At 41.9% G+C, this 20,618-nt stretch overlaps 1 long non-coding RNA gene across 9 annotated transcripts; it reads left to right on the forward strand.

The window, feature by feature from the left end:
• The first annotated feature begins 281 nt into the window (after positions 1 to 281).
• On the forward strand, positions 282 to 17,512 carry LOC127753189 (uncharacterized). 9 transcript variants are annotated; one of them, XR_008012505.1, is made up of 11 exons: positions 282 to 2,634; positions 4,150 to 4,218; positions 5,124 to 5,285; positions 5,380 to 5,466; positions 5,829 to 5,894; positions 6,036 to 6,170; positions 7,368 to 7,549; positions 7,619 to 7,805; positions 8,997 to 9,927; positions 16,306 to 16,412; positions 17,280 to 17,512. It is a non-coding gene; the product is annotated as an uncharacterized LOC127753189 (long non-coding RNA). The 9 variants fall into 9 exon arrangements; XR_008012504.1 differs by having other exon boundaries at positions 282 to 4,218; XR_008012502.1 differs by having other exon boundaries at positions 4,150 to 5,285.
• Positions 17,513 to 20,618: the final 3,106 nt, after the last annotated feature.

A 20,618-nucleotide genomic window follows, 5' to 3' on the forward strand; every position in this document is an offset into this window, starting at 1 on the left:
AGCAGCCAGCCGGCGATCGCCGTAGTGCCTCTTCCTCGACACCGATGGAGTCCAGGTGAGTACTTGCGCTCAGACATCCTCGTCCCCTTCCCTCACTTTCTGCGATTCTGCATTCTGCTCCATCACCGGGAAGAAGTCGCTCGCGGTCGCGCCATGGAAGTCTCTCTGGAAGCAGAGCCAGAGAGGATGACAGGTGGGCTCGTGCCCTTTGCTTCGACTGACATGTGGGTCCCACCTGTATCCTATAATATCAGCCCCTTCTTCTTTCTTGGACCGCCTGAGCCAGCCACCGACCGCGCCGCCGCCACTCCACTCCACTCCACTCCACCGATGGGTTTCAGCCACCGCCGCAAGCTCACCTCCGATCCCTTCCAGTTCCAGCGCACCACCCGCCCCTCCCTTTCCTTCTACACCCTCACCTCTGGCCGGGCCCATCCCTCCACGCCCCGCTGCCTCCTCCGCCGCAGCAGGCCACCAGCCTAAACCCCCGCCGACGGCCACCGCCTCTACCCTCTTCATCTCATCCGGCGTCTCCTTGGTCCTAGCCGAAGACGCCGAGCACCAGCACCCCAAGCCCTAGATCCGCCGCCACCTGCGGGATGTGTTTGTGCGGTTTGCATTTCCTTCCCATGGAGGCTTTGTGTGTTGTATTTTTGGGGGCATTTCCTTCCCATGGAAGCTTTGTGCTTTGTAATATTGGGGGCTTGAATTTGGTGGGGGTTTTCAGAGAGATTGGGAAGACTTCTACTTACTGATGAAGAGCCTATAGAATTATTAGCGCATCGGTGAACATAATTGTTCAGAATGTCCTGCTATCTGATATAATCCACTTACCTTACAAGATGTTGTCGTTTTTGAAACAGTCAGTGGACACAGATGGCGCCAAAGAAGATAAAGGTTCAACTGGGAGAAGCCAGGGACTTCCTCAATGACAATATTCGACAAATGCATGTGGGCAATGCGGCTGGATCAAGACACTGAAGAAGTCAAGGGCAAGAAGCTTGTGCTGATGCTGCTTATTTTCTTTCTTTTAGGGTCCAGTTTGAGTATGCTTGCAGGTCTTTGGGACAGGGTTTGTGTTGGTGCTAGATACCTGTTACCTATATGTGTGATCTGTTTAGATGTCCTTTAGATGGTGTTATTTTGGGTTTTCTTTTTCTTTCACAAAATGGTGCCCCAGCATGTATATGAACACTCTTTAAGCTTTCAGTAAAGCTGGGCTCCCTGAGCCTTTTCTCTAAAAAAACTAATGCATGTTGATGCTGTGGCAACTCAGCTTGCAAGTGGGGCAAGCGATCCATCATCTTAATAAGATGCAATGCAACGCAATGTGCGCCAGTGAACAGTAATGAGCTCGACTTGAGTTTATAGTAGTCTAGTATAGTGAGTAGAGGGACCGCCTCGCTCTGGTGCTGTCGAGCGCCACCGCCGCAGCACCTGTCCTCCGCTGCTGTTGCCATCGCCGAGCGCCCCTGCTGCGTCCTTCGCCACCATCGCCGACGGCCGCTGCTCTGTCCTCCGTTGACGGCCGCTGCTCTGTCCTCCGTTGCCGCTGCCATCGAAGAAACGACGGTGGTGACGGAACTGGCATCAATGAAGGCGGTGGCTGCGGCGAGCAGCAGCTGAGATGCCAGCAGCAGTACCTGCAGGCGGCAACAACGATTGCTTCCTCCTGCTATGCTTGTGGCACCGACGTCCACAGCCTCTTCCCTCTCTGTATGTCAGAGCTAGACAGCAGGTTACTTCTTTTTTTCTCTGTTTGAGTGGGTGAATTAATCTGTGCATTTTCTCTTTATTTGAGTGCAGACATGGAGGAGTTGCTGGCGTCGCTACGGCCTGCACCACCGGAGCAGCAGGACAGCATTGCTAGAAGAGATGAACGGCCTTCTCAGGGTGAGATCCCTTTTTTCCCTATGGTGTTGTAGTTAGCTCCGACGACTGAGGCGTGGGTGGGCAGACGCAAAGGCGGGGAGATGTGCCGGCGGCGGTGATGGCGAGGGCATGCTGGCGTGGCTGTGGAGGGTGGCCGCCAGGCGGATCGGCCTCTCCCACGCCGTCACCTCCCGCTCCCTGCATCCCAAGACCGTACGCACTTTCTCTCTACATTTCACAGATTTTCTTTTCTTTTCTAACGGTTCAGAGACAAGCAGCAGCAATTGTTCTTAGGAAAGAGACCAAAATGCCTCGTTTTTTCTGCATTTTTGGGCGTTCTTGCCAATTGCTAGATGTTCAAGACACAATTTAGACTTTTCCATGTCCATAGATTTAATCATTATAAGAGAGATAATGCCAAGTGAGCAATGAGTTCTTTTAGGAGAAATTAGCAAGTTAATCTGTACTCTAACTTTACAATGCAATAATGCAGATGGCAGATGTTGAACTCTTTATGTTATATTTCAAGTAGTGAAGAAAAATGTTGTTCTGAAATTAGAAAGCGATGGACTGATTATGTTTGATCATTTTACTCATTTAGCCAAGCTTCATTACCTTTTGTTACAGCCGTGGAAAGGGGCTTGCTTAAGAAGCAATATTAACCATGGTGGCATTTGCAGTAGAGAGAAATTTGGAATTCACACTTTCAGAGCAAAAATCAGCAAATTAAATATGGCATCCTTAAAGCTCTTCAGGAAATTGGTAAGCAGTTCATTTATTGAATACCCCTGTTTTTTTCCTCTTCTCTTCAGATGTATGCTTGATTGCTACTGTAGATGATAATCCAGAATTGTATTTGGCTGGTTTCAATACTGGGCTTCAGGGATGCTTCGTGCAGTCCAGGGTCTAAGAGCGTATGGTGTTGTGCTCTTTAATAACATTACAAGTCCTCCATGATTTCTTTGGTAAACAATGTTCAACCAGTTAATGAATAATTTTTGTTCAGAGATAACAACTTTCAGTTGATTGGGGAAGGTTTTCAATTATAAGCGATTATGGCTGCATATCATGTGGAGTTAGGAACTATGCAAATTTGAGTTACTTTCGCGGGGTGGTTGCACAGTTGTGCTGAATTGATGCTATGCTCCTCCCTATACCATATGTACGTATATTTTTAAATTGCTTAGGTGTTGTGTTTGCAATGTATTTATGTAGTCTACTCGTGTGCAAAACTTGTCCGTTCTTCGCCTATCTCTTGAATCAGATGCGGGTTTTTATTTATTTTTACTACTGCATTGTGAGCTACAAAATATTTTGGATGCTTTACGTGTGCATGGTAATTTACTTATGTGAAGATATGAAGGTATGGCTTGCAAAGTCATGTGCAAACAATATATACCTTCCAATTTCTTTTTTTCACCCAAATGAAAGGGTATTTGTCCAGTTAAACAAGGTTATCAATGGCTTAAATTGTTTCTACTGCCATGTCTAAAATACTAAAAATAGAGATCACCATAAAGTACTCACTTTTTTACAATTGTGTTTAAGACAAATTCAGGTTCATGTGTTTATAATTCTTTTCTTTGGTAGCTGCATGACTAATCTTTATGCACTTTCTTATCGTGTGGACATTATAGTATTACTTATTTCAAAACTACAGCTTTCTATACTTAACACGCTTACTCATTGAACATCCATCCACTTCAATTAGCTCCTACCTTATTAACCCATAAGAATAGATTTGAAATGTCACAACATTTGGTGATATATATCCTTTGCCATAAGAACAACATGTTTATATTTAGCTGCCATTTGTTGCCTACATATTACAGTTAGCCAAGAAATTATTTTCCTATTTATCACTGACATGTTATTTTAAGAATAAAAGTGCTAGGTCCTATGGTGAAGCAACTATTGTGTGAAAACCATATATGTACTGAGATATGACAAAATTCTCCAATTATGTAACTTTATTGGAGTTAGTCTTCTTTTAACTGAATTAAAGTTAGTCTTTGGTCTTCCATGTCTATTGGCTGCATTATTCTCGTGGAATATAGTTGCTTTGTTATGGTTGTTACAGGAAAAAAGGATTGGAATGTATGATCTGTCTTTAATAGTGTGCAAGTAATTAGAGTAAAAAATGATTCAAATGAAATTGTCCTCTTTTTAAAATCATAAACTTTAATATTCAGTTTTTAATTTGTAAAACCTATACTTCCATCCACTTTTCCTGTAAACCTCACATTGATATCATTCTTCTTTCATGATGTTCTTCAGTGCAACTTGTGAGTAGAGGATACATCGCTTCTGTCGAATTATAGTTTTGGACCTATCTAAATAGCTAAGGTATGTATTCATCCCTTGCTCATGATGTATTTATGAACTTTGGGTGTTGTTGGTTAGAACCATTTATTTGATTGCTCTTGCTCATGATGAATGGCAATGTAATGGGATTACTTAGCTGTTGGGTTTCAAGATCTATTGTGCAGTCAATGATGGGATCATTAATTTTGTGGAAATGTGCAATTTCTTCATTTCCTGGTCTATTTAGCACATCGACAGCAAGCACCATGTAGTCATTGCTTGTGGCTCTGAACATGAGCTGTAGTGTGAACTTAGTTCTGTTTTTTTTTTTCTGTCTTTTCTGGTTCAGTTTATAAAGAGGGTTGCCAAACTACCAACACTGTGTAAGTGCCTCAGTATTGGGCATAATTTGCTTGCATATTACCATACATATATTTGTAACCGGACAAAACTGCCTTTACTGTCATGATCAACCAAAATGTTTACACTGCGCTTATTGCTCTAGAAATAAAATTATGATAAATGTCAGTACAAATATGAAAGTAAGCACAGTGAAAAATTTCTCTTCAATACAAATTAATACTTTGTCAGTGCAAATATGACAAATACATATGAAAAATTTGTACTGACATTTATGATCTATGGTCTACAAATTAAAATCATTGATAAATTGGTCATCTATTGTGATCTATGGTCTACAAATTAAAATCATTGATAAATTGGTCATCTATTGCCGAATCGTCATTTGTCAATGTATTTTTAGATACTTTCTTTATTAAGCATGTTTGCAAATGGACTGTGGTCTTGTTGAATGTTGACTGGTTGGGTTTAATTACTATCCCATAAGATTATGCCATTGAGAAAATGTTGTTTGTGTGTTCAGCCTGCACTTGGCTTTGGGCCACACCTCAATTTTTTTTTATCCTCTTCCAATGACCTCAAATCAGCGGTGGTCTTGCAAATCTTATGCTGAGGTGAGCTCCAAGCATGATGGCAGAGTTGGAGTCAAGATTGACGATATGTCCCGAAGAAAAAAGCGGAGATCAGGACGGTCGGCTGCGGCACGATGTGCGAGCAGATATGATGGCTAGCCTTGGCGACCCGTAGAGGTTTGTTTTTATCTCCCTATGCTATTTGATGTTAGATTCCATTCTGTATATTCAGACATTCACCCAATATTAATTAGTAATTTTCATGCATCAGATTTGTTAATGCAGATGTTCTCTGATCACTTCACTTCAGCTACCTGCCCATGTTACAAGTTTTATCGTCCACGAGCAATTGAGCAAGGTCAGATGTGAGAGGGAATCAGAAGCATGAGCAGAAATATTGTATATCATGAGGCATTCCCTTCACTTGCATGACAATCATCGCACCATTAAGTACTAATCCTAACTACATTATTGTAAATCATACCCCTTGTATAGCTTGCTCCTCTGGCTATAGTACTATAGCTGATTCCTTGCTGTTATGTGATGCTTTTAACTTCTTATAGATGCTGTTTGTGCTATTTAATTTCCCTTTTATTTTCATCCTCTCCTATATCATCCGCATATAACGTAAATAAATTTCACTATGCTTAACTGGATCACGACAACTGCTTTGATTGCTTTCCCATGTGAGTATTAAATCATTGTCAGTTATAATTGCAGATGTCATTTGATCTTCTTTGCGGCATGTTACATGTCTACATTTTAAGGCCAATGGGCATCCTTGAGGTATATTTGTGTTTATGTTATTAGGTGCTCATTGATACTCGGTTCTGCTTCATTTAATGGCTCAGCTTGATTATGCTGGAAATATGAATTGTGTTCTTAAGTTTTTTTTTAACGTATAATGTGATATGTTTTCTTTTTCAGCTTTGGACAGCCGCAAATAATTGTGATGGTGTTATTGAACTTACCAAGTGCTCTGGTACTCAATAGGCTTCTCCCCTATGTTAACCTTTTTGTTTGTATCAGTTCAGAGAGCATCCCTTGGATATCATGATCGAGGTAGATTTTCCCCTTGATTCTATTCTTCTAGCCATTGCATTGTCTTTTCAGTTTTAATTGGGGTAAAAGAGTAGACTCTTCCTTCTAGCCATTGTATTCAGTTTGGCCATAACACAACCTAGATTTCATTTAACAGGTAATTTGTGGCAGATTACTTGCTACCTACAGTTCCCTTAAAGTGATGCTTTCTTACAGCTTATGCTCATACTACAATCACTAGCGGTTCATGCAATCTGCTTCTCGCTTCCTTTTATAAGATTACACACATCTACACGAATTAATTGTGTGGTTCTGCTGAAAATGCACCTCAAATCTAAAGGTTTATTCTACATAGTTTGTGCATCTGGATTTGTTCATTAGTTTATTTGAGAGCAGGCAATCTTGGTTTTGAGCTCCATGGAAGGTGAAGTAGAATTTGTAGACATCCACCAACTTATGGCAACCTCATAACAGTTCTCTCTATTGATGGTGGAGGGATTCGAGGAATCATTCCAGCTGTTATTCTTACCTTTCTAGAATCAGAGTTGCAGATAAATAATTATTTTATACTATGAGTTCCATTTCGTGGCCAAGGTAACTCTAAGTTGTCTAGAGATAAGTTCCAAGGATGAGGAAAAACTGGTGCTCTAGGGTTAGGAAAAGACATTTGTTTGGTTTGCTTGTTTTAAATTTAAACAATTTAGATTCAAACTTAATTCAGTAGCCATATCTTTCTATAAATTATGACATCCTTTTGTAGCCGAAGTACATCTTAATTCTTAAGAATCTTTTGCATTAGTGCCAGAATGAGATTTACTGATCTTTTTTGCCATATGTTATGTCTTTAACCATTTCTTCTAAGCAGATGTAATTGTTCAACAGTTGCTGAGGTTTTTCAGCATTTCTTTCTGCATCCAATATTCTGAATTCATTTTTGATACGGCTGGAACAGCCATAACAATTTTTCTGCTAATTGAGAAAATCTCATTGTTATGTCCCATCTATAGATGGTGAATTGAATGTTGTGGTACCACAAAAAATAAACTTGGCATGCTAAATTAAATTTCCCTTTTCATTTCAGTCTCTGTTTCATCTACATGCTGCCTCGCTCTCTATAGTGGCATAACTGTGTATGTGCACAAAATGAACTGTTCAGATTATACGCAGTTCATGTCCTTGACTGCTTCTCATGAAATCTTTTCTGTCTAATTTCTCAAGAAACTTGAAGGAGAGGAAGCCCGAATAGCCGACTACTTTGATGTCATTGCTGGGACTAGCACAGGGGGGTTAGTGACTGCGATCCTGACTGCACCAAACAAGAAAAGAAGACCACCTTTTGCAGCCAAGGATATTGAAGCATTTTATATGAACCATGCTCCAAAAAGTTTTCCACAGCTCAGGTGAATACATATACTGCAGTTTTTTTTATGATCAGATTCAGGCTGGTTGACATTTTGCTTCTCTCTTAGGGGTCCGTTTGGTGGGATGATGAGGATGTTTCGATCAATGTCAGGACCTTCCTATGATGATAAGCACCTTCATGAAGTTGTAAGAGAGAAATTAGGAGGCACCAGTCTGCATCAGATTTTAACAAATGTGGTCAGAGCAACTTTCGACATCAAGCGATTACAACCAACCATTTTCTCTTCGTATGAGGTATCCCTCTCTCCCAGAATTATGTCTGTTTCCTCTGTTGTACCACAATTATGGTTCTAAAAAAACAAATTGGTTAGTAACATGATTACTACCTTATGTTCAAACTTAAGGTACGGAATATACTAGGTACGGAATTCTGAATGGTGCGTGCTAGCCTTTCATTAGCAAAGTCTGGAAGCATTGTTAAGGACGTATATAAGACTCAAACAACGCACACCATTTTTGTACTATGCTATATATTACTTCAAAGATGTGTTTCTTTCTTCCTTATGGTGCATTGGTTGCTTTAGGGCGTGTTTGGTTGCCTGCACCGTGCCTGGCTCGCACGCGTGGGTGCAGGCAAGCCATGTTTGGTTGGCTGCACGGCCTTCGGGGCCTGGCTCTAGTCGTGCAAATAGGCCTCCCGAGCCAGGCCCGCTGGAAACGCAGAAAATGACCTTCGCTCCTCATCCTGGCTGTGCGGGTGCAGGCGCGGGGATGAGCACGTGCAGAGGCTCGTGCTCCCCTCACCCTCCCTCTTCCCCATTTGCTCGCCCAACCGTTGCCTTGTTCGTCGCCATCTCCATCGCCGCATGGAGCCCCCTCACCCTCGTCTTCAATAGCTACGACGAGCAGCCATCGGTGCCGCCAAATCAAACCACCACGAGCTTGAGGCTGCCCAATCTGAATGCCACACGACCTTGAGCTCGGTCAGATCCGGAGGAAGAAGAGTGGATGAAAGAGGTCTAGAGCCTAGAACCCTAGAGAATGATACCCGAATCTGAATGCTTGAGGGGCACAACGGGCAACGGCAGCAATGAGCTCCGATGACGACGGGAGAGACGAGGATGAGCGGCGGATAGTATGGAGCGAGCGGCGGCGAGGACGAAGCCCGTTTCCCCCCACCCTTCTTTTTTTTTCCTTTTCTTTTTTTTTTCTCTACCGAGAGATTAGCGCGAGCCCATTTACTTTCCCTTTTTTTTTCCCTAACGAGCGATTAGCGCGACGTTAATATAGGACAGTTACTATATAGATCTATCATATTTGTGCTGATTTCTTTTTTTTCTACCGCTTTGCTATAAAAAAAAGTCTGCTACTTATTTTAAGTAGAGAATACTGCAGTGATTTTAAACACCAATATTATTCTTTGCATGTGATAAATTGTTTACATCTACTATTAGCTAATTAAATCTGTTTTTTTTCATATTGCAGTGTAGAGGTAACCTCACCTAACTAAATGGAGAGCTAACTACACTCAAATCTATACAACCAACCAAACACAATCTCTTTAAAACCGTATCTCTCATGCAAGCAACCAAACAAAATCCCATGATAACCAAGCTAGACCAATACAAGCAACCAAACGAGTGCATGTGTATCTCCTCATCCTGGTTAAACTCAGCCTGGATGAGGGAGATGGGCCAGTCTAAAATGATACAAGCAACCAAACACATCGAAGGGTCAAAACGATATATGGATGATATTATTGATGACATGATATATGGATGATGTTATTGATGACATGACGAGTGGGAAATGCAGAATGTTGATTTTCATGATCAGAAGGGTCAAAACGATTATTTATCATAATGTTCTCTTATATTTGAAGAGAATGCTGATTTTCCTTATAGAAGGGGAATGATTATCTCATATACAAGGCTCCTTATACAGCACATGTTCCTGGGAGATGGGGAGGGAAAAAGAAGCAACATTTACCAGAAGATATGAAGAATTTACATCATAATAATGTGTTTTCTATAATTAGTTTTGCTCAAGTCAAGTTATAATTTTTACACATGTAATTACTGTATATGGCATGACTTTGTGAATCCTGTATGTAATTTTTACATACAGGAGGCGCGCAATAAGCACGCCCCATCATCTAGTATAATTTTAGCGACGAAACGAGTCCATGACCCATCGACCCTAGGGTTGATCCTATCCCTTGCGGATCTGTCTGGATCGAGCACACCGCGCGTGAGGCGGCGGCGGCTTCATGGCTGCACGGCGACGCGTGCTCCGCCATCGATCGAGGCGGCAGCGACTCCCGGCTCGGTGGCGACGTGCTCCCACTCTGGATCAAGGCGAACCTCCGTCTGCTGCTGTTGTTGATGGTCTTCCTTCCGCCATCGAACGATGTAAGGTAACGCCCCTTCTCACTTCACTCTCTGTTGTGCTGTACGATGCCTCTATTTGGTTGATATCCATGTTACAGATTTCACCTCTCTTTATTCACAATTTCTTTCTTTTAAATAGAAGAACTTCTTGCATGGTTTATTTATAATGCAGATAGAGCAATATTTTCTAGACAATCTTTTTGTTCTTTCATGTATACTGTCATAGAGGCTGATCGGTCAGCCTGCTCCTATATAAAGGATCGGTCAGAAATTTGATCTTTCTGAAGGCTAATATGATTACATGGTTCCAACAGATTTCTTTGTGTGCTCAAAACATTCATTTCTCACTTGTATATTTTTTGTAACACGTAATTTCAAATGTAATTGGTAGCTTTTGATCTGTTCTATGAGCAGTAGATTTAAATGTGCAAGATGAACATAATTGTTACTGCAAATTTACTAGCAAGATGAACATGAGCTTTGGATCTCTTCCATGAGCATAGCAGTGATAATTTCGGTCAGTAAGTATTCTTGTTTTCTTTTCATCAGTCAATTTACTTACAAAGTTACTGCAAATTACTTCAGATTCGTTCGTTCAAAAAAAAATTACTTCAGATTTTAGCTTGTTTATCTGTCAATTGCTTCCTGAATTAAATAGCTTGGAACACCTAGTGCCTCGATTCCTCTGTCCGCATATGCTCATGTTTGAAATAGTTAATACTTAATTAATCATACCCTAATGGCTCATCTTGTTTGACATATATTCTCAATCTTGTCCTGATTGAGAAGATGCGTAAATCGAGGTGAGCCATTAGTGTATGATTAATTGAATATTAATTGTTTCAAACTTGAAAAATTTAAAGCAACTTTCTAAAGAAAACTTTTGTAAAAGACGTACGGTTTAGCAACTTGGGAAGCTGTGCACACGAAAAATGATGAACTTTTCTACTTTATCCGCTCATCTCAAACGCAGTTGTTGCCCAGTCGATGGCAATGAGTCACTTATTGTAAAGTCACTTTTAAAAACAATTATTGTATATTTTCTTCATGTCATTATACCATGATCATGCGATCTCCCTATCATGTTTACCTCCAGAACCTGGTTCTGGACGATTCAATGGACTGCAAGACAGGGAATGCCCAAATGATGCTCACTTTGATCCTGGAAGGCTGCATTTTGTTTGATCTCAATCTGATGAACCGGATATTTGTGCTGCTCAAATTGATTTTTGTGAATGATATGTGTACATGCATGCCAGTGGCTAGTTTTGATGTTTGGAATTTTGAATGCAAAAGATTAAGCCATATCGGAATATTTGCAATGTGTAATATACAGCATGTTCTTTTTTTTCTTTTTGCTGTTGATTTGCTTTGCAGCAGAAACTAGTTTATAAGGTCGCACGTTCGCGTGACCATAACATCCCTTTATATTAAATGTGTTTACTCCTTGTTTGCTATTTATAGTATTTAGCTTAAATTTGTAATAATAATTAACAACGTAAATATATGTGTTTGTAGAATATAATTGGCATGAATGAGGTGTAGGTGTAGCAATAACATTAACAGATTTACCTTGGTTCGTAGTTAACAATACTACGACCACATCTAATAATTTACCATACTTTCACGCCCATCACCTCCATCATTGTTAATTTTTTAAATAAGCAATATTATTATAATGGCAATAATTAACCATGATTACGTCAAACTTGTAAAATGTATCACAAAGCTTATATACTTATTTCAAAGCAAATTTATTTAGAGAGTTTACTACGTGTATGCCATTATATCAAATTTACTATGCATGTATTGTATCAAGTACTGTATATTCAGTAAATAATCCCACCAATTCGCATATATCAATCCCACCAGCTGGCAAATGGCAACTCTTGCTTATTGACTTGCATCAGTAGTTACTTTTGAAATCTGAAAATACAAAATTTTAACGGTTTTCTAAGTAAATACTACCATGTATCTTATGTATCTTTATCGTAAAATGACCAGAGCATATATATGCTTGTGCTACCTATATAGGTAGAAAATATTATTTATTTAGAGGACCCTACAATAAAAGATTTTTGTAAGGGTGCTTGTGTAAAACTACCCTCAGTGATCGAGGCTTGGGTAGTCCTCTCCTTGGGCCGGCTCCCGCCTTGTCCACCCCTTGACGAAGGGGGCGTGTGATAGCTTCGTGGTTGAGCAGTGGAGTTGGGCTCGCCTTAACGGGGATTAGGAAACCGGCGAGTTTCCGAACCTCGGTGAAAAATTCCTTGTCTCTTGTCTCATTTATTTGTTGCATTTACATTTGTGCAATTTACATTTCATAGAGACATATTTGAGGCCATATCACCCTAGGATTGCAAAACTTAATTTAGGTGTGTGATTTACTTTCCTAGAGATATACTTGAGCCACTGTCACCCTAGCATTGCAAAACATAACTTAGTTGCTTAGTTACACTTGTCCCTCACCGAGCCTAACAACTGTGGACCCCCGTTTTTATAACAGGAATCAATCGTGTAAACAGTACCATTTCCCTGGATCAAGTAGTCTTGGTACACACGAACTCATGGCTGAAATATCAAGTGCACATACACGAGAGTCTAGTACGAATTATTACATCGTAAGCCCGCAGGCACAGTCTTAAATCATCGGACCAAGCGGTCTGGAATACATTCCAAAAACAGAAGTAGGTAAGGCAGCAGAGTTAAGGCAGCGGCACGCCATTGCCACAGGCAACGACCGTAACTAAGACCTACTGAGCGCCATCGTCTTCATCTCCTTCCTGGTAGTAGGCATAGGGATCCTCCGAAGCTTCATCTCCCGCTTCTGATTAATTTTATATTTGCAAGGGTGAGTACCAACCGTACTCAGCAAGCCATCACAGCAAGAATGCACATGATAGGGGTATTCAAAGGATGGCTATGGTTCCTTCGCAAAAAGCCAGTTTTGTAATTCTTTTCACAAGCCTAAGACCTGCACAGACTGATCAAATTTTAATACCAATGTTCATATTAAACAATGACGGTTCTGTCCACCATCCATTGTGATCCCAAGGATAGCTTCCCGCCATTGAGTCGTCATGATTTTCTGAGGACGTCCACATTCCCGCCTCTCAGGAAGTGGCTCCATCAGCGTAAAAATCATCATGCAATATCCCATCCCACACAAGTTAAAGAATTTAGAATCTAGCCAAGTGTAATACATGTCCCGGTGCTCAATAACCGCGAGCACGGCTATTCGAATAGATTTGGTTTACTCACACTGCAGTGGATGTACACTTTACCCGCACTCCGCGACTGCCCAACACATGAGCCTTGTCCCAACACATGAGACGCACCAAGGCAAAGCTTTTCGATAACCTCGCATTGGCAGTACCCGCTCCATGAACTTAAATCCTCATGCACTCTAGGTGTCCATGTTTCTAGCAGTGAGAGGAGTTCTGGCGTTCCCGGGAAAGAGAAGTCTCACACATATTAAATTATGGTTCAAGTTAAGTTCTCTCTCTCACACACTCATGGCAGTCCTACCAATAGCGACACCGATGTAGAGCACGCCTCTCGGCCCTACCTCAACGGCTGTCCCATCGTAGCGCACCTGCCTCACTCAGGGGGTGAACCATCTATGCAGGGATACTGCCTCTGCTCGGCTATCTAATCCGCTAGGTCTATACCCATTCGAGAAGTACGGTTGTACGGGGGTCGTTTCATGCTTAACTTCATGGCTCGGTCCTTAATTGACCGGGGACGGTACTAGCCTTTCCCAGATACCACCCAAATCCTCCGTCCGCCCCAGTCGAAAACAATTGTTTAATTTTTATTTCTCCTTTCACAAATCATGTCATCAACATCATGGCAATGTGGCGCTCATGTCCCCACATGCCGCATCTCAATTACCTTCCCAAAGGTAATTGCCCAATCATATAGCATTTGATAAATATGAGTATGCATGATTCTAGAATAGCATTTCTAAGCAATTGTCATAATTGACTAGGGATTCATACGTAACATGGTTACGAAGGAATAAGGGCAAACAATAATCAAGGCATGGCGTAATCACAAGTAGGATGTTCATCATTGCATGCAATTTTATTTGTAAACAAAACAATTTCGCAATTGGGATCAACATGTTCAAAGAATAGTGATGACTTGCCTTGCTCAAGGTCTTGCGGGTCTTGGCCTTCACCCGGATCCGCGGCTCCCTCGGTCTCTATAATTATGTGCGAAAGAACAATTTGAATTCGATTAGAATTCAAACAAAATCCAAATAAATCCAAATGAAAGTCGAATGCGAAAGTCGATTCCTTTATTTTAACTTTATTATTCGCGAACTAAGGCAAACCCAATTTCGATTCAAACTATTTTGCGGGTATAAATATTTTGTTGTCATAAGTTTTTAATTTAATCTAACCGAGCATTATATCCATATAATAGGTTAGAAATTTCTATCGCGAGCTAAATATCGGACGGAATCCTAGAAATATTATACGATTTAATTTAGCCTATGACTAAATGATTAAATATAATACACGGGTAAAATCCCTAGTAGTTAAATCCGAATTTCTACCGTGAATCGATTACTTATAGGGATTACCCAAAAATAATCTATAATAATCTATAAGAATTCATCTATTTTTTTAGTTATTATCTACATCTAAATTATTACCGCGAATTGATTTCTTATAGAAATTGCCAAGAATAATCCATAATTTATATTAAATTTTGCAATTCTACGACTATAATTAATCTATAATTAAATTCTAATTATTTTAAATTTTCTAAACTTCCCTAATCTCCCTCTAATTTCCTATTTATTTCCTTTTCCTTTTTCTCCCTTTCTTTTCCTTTTCTTCCCTTTCTTTTTTTTTTCTCTTTTTCTCTCTTCCCTCTTTTCCTTTTCTTTTCTTTCTCTCCTCCCTCCCGGCTTCTTTCTCTCTTCCTCGGCTTCTCCCTCTCTCTCTCTCTCTCGGCTCCCTGCTACCCGGGGCGGCGACGGCGACCGAGCAAGGGGAGGAGGCGGCGGCTTACCGACGACGGTAGCGGCGACGGCGGCGCGACGACGGCGCACGGCGCGGCGGCACGAAGGCGGCGGTGCGGTGGCGCGACGGCGACGGCGGCGCAAGGCGGCGACGCACGGCGCGGCTGCTCCGGGGCGACGGCGCGGCGGCTACGAAGGTGGCGGCGCGGCGGCACGACAACGGCGGCGCGGCGGCGCGACGGCGGCGGCGCGGCGGCGTGACGACGGTGGCGCGTGGAGAAGGGGAAGAGGGAGAGGAAGGGGGAGATGGAGTGGGGAAAATGGGGAGAGGGTGGAGTTTTATAGGGGAGAGGAGGGGGAAAGAAAGAGAAGGGAAGGGGCGACGCGACGGCGGCGCGGCGGCGCGGGGCGCGAGGCGGCGACGGGACGTCGACGGCGGCGGCGACAGCGGCGGCGCACGGCTCGGGGCAGGACGCGATGGGCGGCGACGCGACGGCAGCGCGGCGCGACGGCGACGGGGTGAGACGACGGGCGAGCGGTGATGGGACAGGCGGGCGGCTCGGGGCGCGAGGCAGCACGGCACGGGGCGCGTCGTAGGGTGATGGGGCGGCGCACGGCGCAGGGCACAAGGCCGGCTAGGGCGGCGCGGCAGCGATGGCGACGTCGGCGCGGCGGCAGGCGACGGCGCGACGGGACGGTGACGGCGACGGCGCGGCAGCGGCGGCGCGGGGCTCGGGGCATGGCCGGGCGCGTGCCAGAGAATGGTCTAGGGCTAGGGACCGAAATCGAACACCTATGAGGCAATAAACAGTGACTTTTCCTATTTATCCCGATTTTAGTGTATTTTCCATATAAATTTGATTCAACAATTCCTAATTTTTGCATATATGCATTTTACTCAATATTTGTGTTATCTCAACTAATGAATTCACCGTAGATTAATATTACTCATATTTTATTTTTATATAATTTATTTGAATTTTTAATTAGGGTTAACTCTTATTCCATCGTATTTTAATTGATCCAAATATGGTCGCGATAATATTTTATTTATTCCTATCCACACCTAATCTTTATTTTAATTTATATTTATTTTACCAATTTGTTGTTTTTTAAGGTTTATTCCTAATTAACTATTCTTTACTCACGATTAATAAACTTCGAGATCAAATCCAAATAAAATAGGCGAATAGGATCGGCATGATGCAATTAATTTAAAAAGTTTTTGAAAATCCGTATTTTTAGAGTTTAGATTTTTGTCAGTCGAATTTTCAGGGTGTTACAGCAACTTAGGTTAGTTTTGTTTAAGTGTTATTTAGTTTTTAAATCGCCTATTCATCCCCCCTCTAGTCGACATCTCGATTCTACAAGTGGTATTAGAGCTTGGTCTCTCTTGATTGGGCTTCACCGCCTTGATTGGTCTCTCTAGGTGATGATGATGCAAGCTCCAAGAAAAAGAAGATGGCCGTAGTTGCTATCAAGGAGGCTCCATCACTCTTCGCTCCACTTTGCCTCATGGCAAAGGGCTCTTCTAAGGTAACATCTCTTAGTGATAGTGAAAATGATGATGATTGTGATGATGTTTCCTATGATGAGTTTGTGAGTATGTTTGAGGAGCTCCATGTGTATAGTGAAAAGGAGATTGTCAAGTTCAAGGCTCTAAAGAAGGATCATGCTTCTTTGGAGGTCTTGTATGAGTAGCTAAAGACTTCACATGAGAGACTCACTATTTCTCATGAGAAGCTTAAGGAAGCTCATGACACCCTCCTTTCCACTACCCAACATGGAGCTCACATTGATGTTGGCATATCTTGTGACTTGCTTGATGATAGTGCTACTTGTCATATTACTCATGTTGCATCATCTAACATCTCTACCTCTTGTGATGATCTTATGGATATGTCTAGCTCTAGCTCTAGCTCTTGTACTTCTATTTGTGATGCCTCACTTGTTGTTGAGAACAATGAGCTTAAGGAGCAAGTGGCCAAGCTCAACAAGAGTTTGTCGAGATGCTTCAAGGGTAAGAACACTCTTGACAAGATTTTGAGTGAGCAACAGTGAATCCTTAACAAGGAGGGACTTGGATTCATTCCAAAGAAGGGTAAGAAACCTTCTCACTGTGCCACTCAGTTTGTCAAGAGCAATGGTAAGTATTGCTCCAAGTATTGTGAGGTTGGGCATTTGGTGAATGATTGCCTCGGTGGTAAGCCTCTAAGACTTGCATGTTTGATTCTCACCATATGCTTAGGAAGGCTCATGATGGTAGTGTTGTTGCTAGATATGTGGGTTCCCCTATATTTGGTGGTAAAAAGAATGCCATTTGAGTGCCCAAAGCTTTGGTCTCTAACCTCCAAGGACCCAAACTTGTTTGGGTATCTAAAAGAGCTTGATCTTCTTTTGTAGGTGAACTACCACACTGGTGGGAGCCATTGGGTGCTTGATAGTGGGTGCACTCAACACATGACTGGTGATAGGGCAATGCTCACCACATTTGAAGTAGTAGGGAAAGAACAAGAGAAAGTGACATTTGGAGATAATAGTAAAGGAAAGATAATTTGGCTAGTTAAAATTGCTATCTCCAATGATCTATCAATCCAAAATGTCTCTCTTGTTGAATCTCTAAATTTCAATTTACTTTCGGTTACACAAATTTGTAATCTTCGCTTGTCATGTGCTTTCTTCCCGCAAGAGGTTATCGTTTCTAGTCTTCATGATAAGTCTTGTGTTTTCAAAAGTTTTAGATATGGAAATCTTTATTTGGTTGATTTCAACTCTAGAGAAGCAAATTTGAAAACTTGTTTAGTTGCAAAAACTTCATTGGGTTGGCTTTGGCATAGGAGGCTAGCCCATGTTGGTATGAATCAATTGAGCAAACTTTCAAAACGTGACCTAGTTGTGGGCTTGAAAGATGTGAAGTTTGAGAAGGATAAACTTTGTAGTGATTGTCAAGCTAGCAAGCAAGTTGCATGCTCTCATCCTTCTAAGAGTATCATGTCCACATCTAGACCATTGGAGCTCTTGCGTATGGATTTGCTTGGCTCAACAACCTATAATAACATTGGTGGTAATAGTCATTATCTTGTGATTGTTAATGATTATTCCCGCTATACTTGGGTGTTCTTTTTGCATGATAAGTCTATTGTTGCCGAGCTTTTCAAAAAGTTTGCAAAAAGGGCCCAAAATGAATTTAGTTGCACTATTGTGAAAATTAGGAGTGACAATGGTTCCGAGTTCAAAAATACCAATATCGAGGACTATTATGATGATCTTGGTATTAAGCACGAACTTTCCGTTACTTACTCACCACAACAAAATGGTGTAGTGGAGAGGAAAAATCGTACATTGATTGAGATGGCAAGGACTATGCTTGATGAATATAGTGTTTCCGATTCCTTTTGGGTGAAGGCCATAAACACCGCTTGCCATACAACCAATAGACTTTATTTGCATCATCTCTTGAAAAAGACTTTCTATGAGCTAATTGTTGGGAGGAAGCAAAATGTTGCTTATTTTTGAGTTTTTGGTTGCAAGTATTATATTTACCGAAAGGGTGCTAGACTAACCAAATTTGAAAGTCGGTATGATGAAGGGTTTCTTCTAGGTTATGCCTCAAATAGCAAGGCATACCGGGTCTACAACAAGAACAAAGGTATTGTGGAAGAAACCGCCGATGTTCAATTTGATGAAACTAATGGCTCTCAAGAGGGACACGTGAATTTGGATGATGTAGGTGATGAGGGCTTGATGAGAGCTACGAAGAATATGTCTATTGGAGACATCAAGCCCATTGAAGTGGAAGACAAGCCATCCACCTCCACTCAAGATGAGCCATCCACTTCCGCTATGCCAAGTCAAGCTCAAGTTGAAGTGGAGGAGGATAAGGCACAAGATCCACTTATGCCACCAATGATACACACTGCTCTTTCAAAGAATTACTCAATTGACCAAGTTTTGGGTGACATTGGTAAGGGTGTCCAAACTCGATCTTGTGTCGCTTCGATTTGTGAACATTACTCGTTTGTTTCTTGAGGCAAAACATGTAGATGAAGCTCTTGGTGATCCGAATTGCATTAATGCTATGCATAAAGAGCTCAACAACTTTGCAAGAAACAAGGTGTGGACTTTGATTGAAAGACCTAGAGACCACAATGTCATAGGGACAAAGTGGGTCTTTAGGAAAAAGGAAGATGAGAACGGGTTGGTGGTGAGAAACAAGGCAAGATTGGTGGCTCAAGGTTTCACACAAGTCGAAGGTTTGACTTCGGTGAAACTTTTACCCCCGTGGCAAGATTTGAGGCTATTCGTATCCTTCTTGCATTTACATCATGCTTTGATGTAAAACTGTTTCAAATGGATGTGAAAAATGCTTTTTTAAATGGTGAAATTTCCGAACTTGTTTTTGTTGAGCAGCCACCCGGTTTTGAAGACCCTCAAAATCCTAATCATGTTTACAAACTCTGAAAAGCTCTTTATGGTTTAAAACAAGCTCCTAGAGCTTGGTATAAAAGATTGAGAGATTTTCTTTTGTCAAAGGGTTTCAAAATTGGAAAAGTTGACACCACCCTTTTCACAAAAATCATTGGTGATGTTTTCTTTGTTTGTCAAATTTATGTTGATGATATCATATTCGGTTATACTAATGAGGTGTTTTACAAGAAGTTTGGTGATATGATGTCTAGGGAATTTGAGATGTCCATGATTGAAGAGTTGAGCTTCTTCCTTGGACTTCAAATCAAGCAACTCAAGGATGGGACGTTCGTAAGCCAAACCAAGTACATCAAGGATCTACTCAAAAGGTTTGGCTTGGAGGATGCGAAGCCCATCAAGACACCTATGGCAACCAACGGGCATCTCGACCTTGATGAGGGAGGTAAACCGGTAGATTTAAAGCTTTATCGATCTATGATTGGTAGCTTGCTTTACCTTACCGCATTTAGGCCGGATATCATGTTTAGTGTTTGTATATGTGCACGGTTTCAAGCCGCTCCTAAGGAGTGTCACTTAGTGGCCGTGAAAAGGATTCCAAGATATTTAAAGCATTCCGCAACTATTGGCTTGTGGTACCCAAAAGGTGCTAAGTTTAAGCTAGTTGGTTATTCCGATTCAGATTTTGCCGGTTGCAAAGTGGATAGAAAGAGCACATCCGGTAATTGCCAAATTCTTGGTAGATCCCTTGTGTCATGGTCATCAAAGAAACAAAACTCCGTAGCCCTCTCTATCGCCGAGGCGGAATATGCTTCGGCGAGTAGTTGTTGTGCCCAATTGCTTTGGATGAAACAAACCATGTTGGACTATGGCATAATCTTCACCAAAACCCCACTCCTATGTGACAATGATAGTGCCATAAAGATAGCCAACAACCTGGTCCAACATTCTAGAACCAAGCATATTGGCCAAGAGTGACATAGTCACTAGCCACATAAGAACCGAGGATCAATTACCCGATATCTTTACCAAGCCTCTTGATGAAACCCGCTTTTGCAAATTGAGGAATGAGTTAAATGTCATAGATTTATCTAATGTTGCTTGAGATTGTGCACCATGGTTGCTTCTTGTTCATATTGTATATTTGCTATTATGCTTTTGTCGGTGATATGGGCCCAGGGGTACGCACAGTAGAGGGAAGCCACCTTCCCGTCTGGCCACGTGGCTGTGCAGCCTGGCTTTCCCACGCCCCCTCAGGGGAGGCGGTTAGGTAGCACTGACGCGGCCAGGGGGCCTCAGGGTGCCACATCACGACCC

Source organism: Oryza glaberrima, chromosome 10 (genome assembly GCF_000147395.1).
Source record: "Oryza glaberrima chromosome 10, OglaRS2, whole genome shotgun sequence".
In the NCBI taxonomy this organism is placed as follows: domain Eukaryota; kingdom Viridiplantae; phylum Streptophyta; class Magnoliopsida; order Poales; family Poaceae; genus Oryza; species Oryza glaberrima.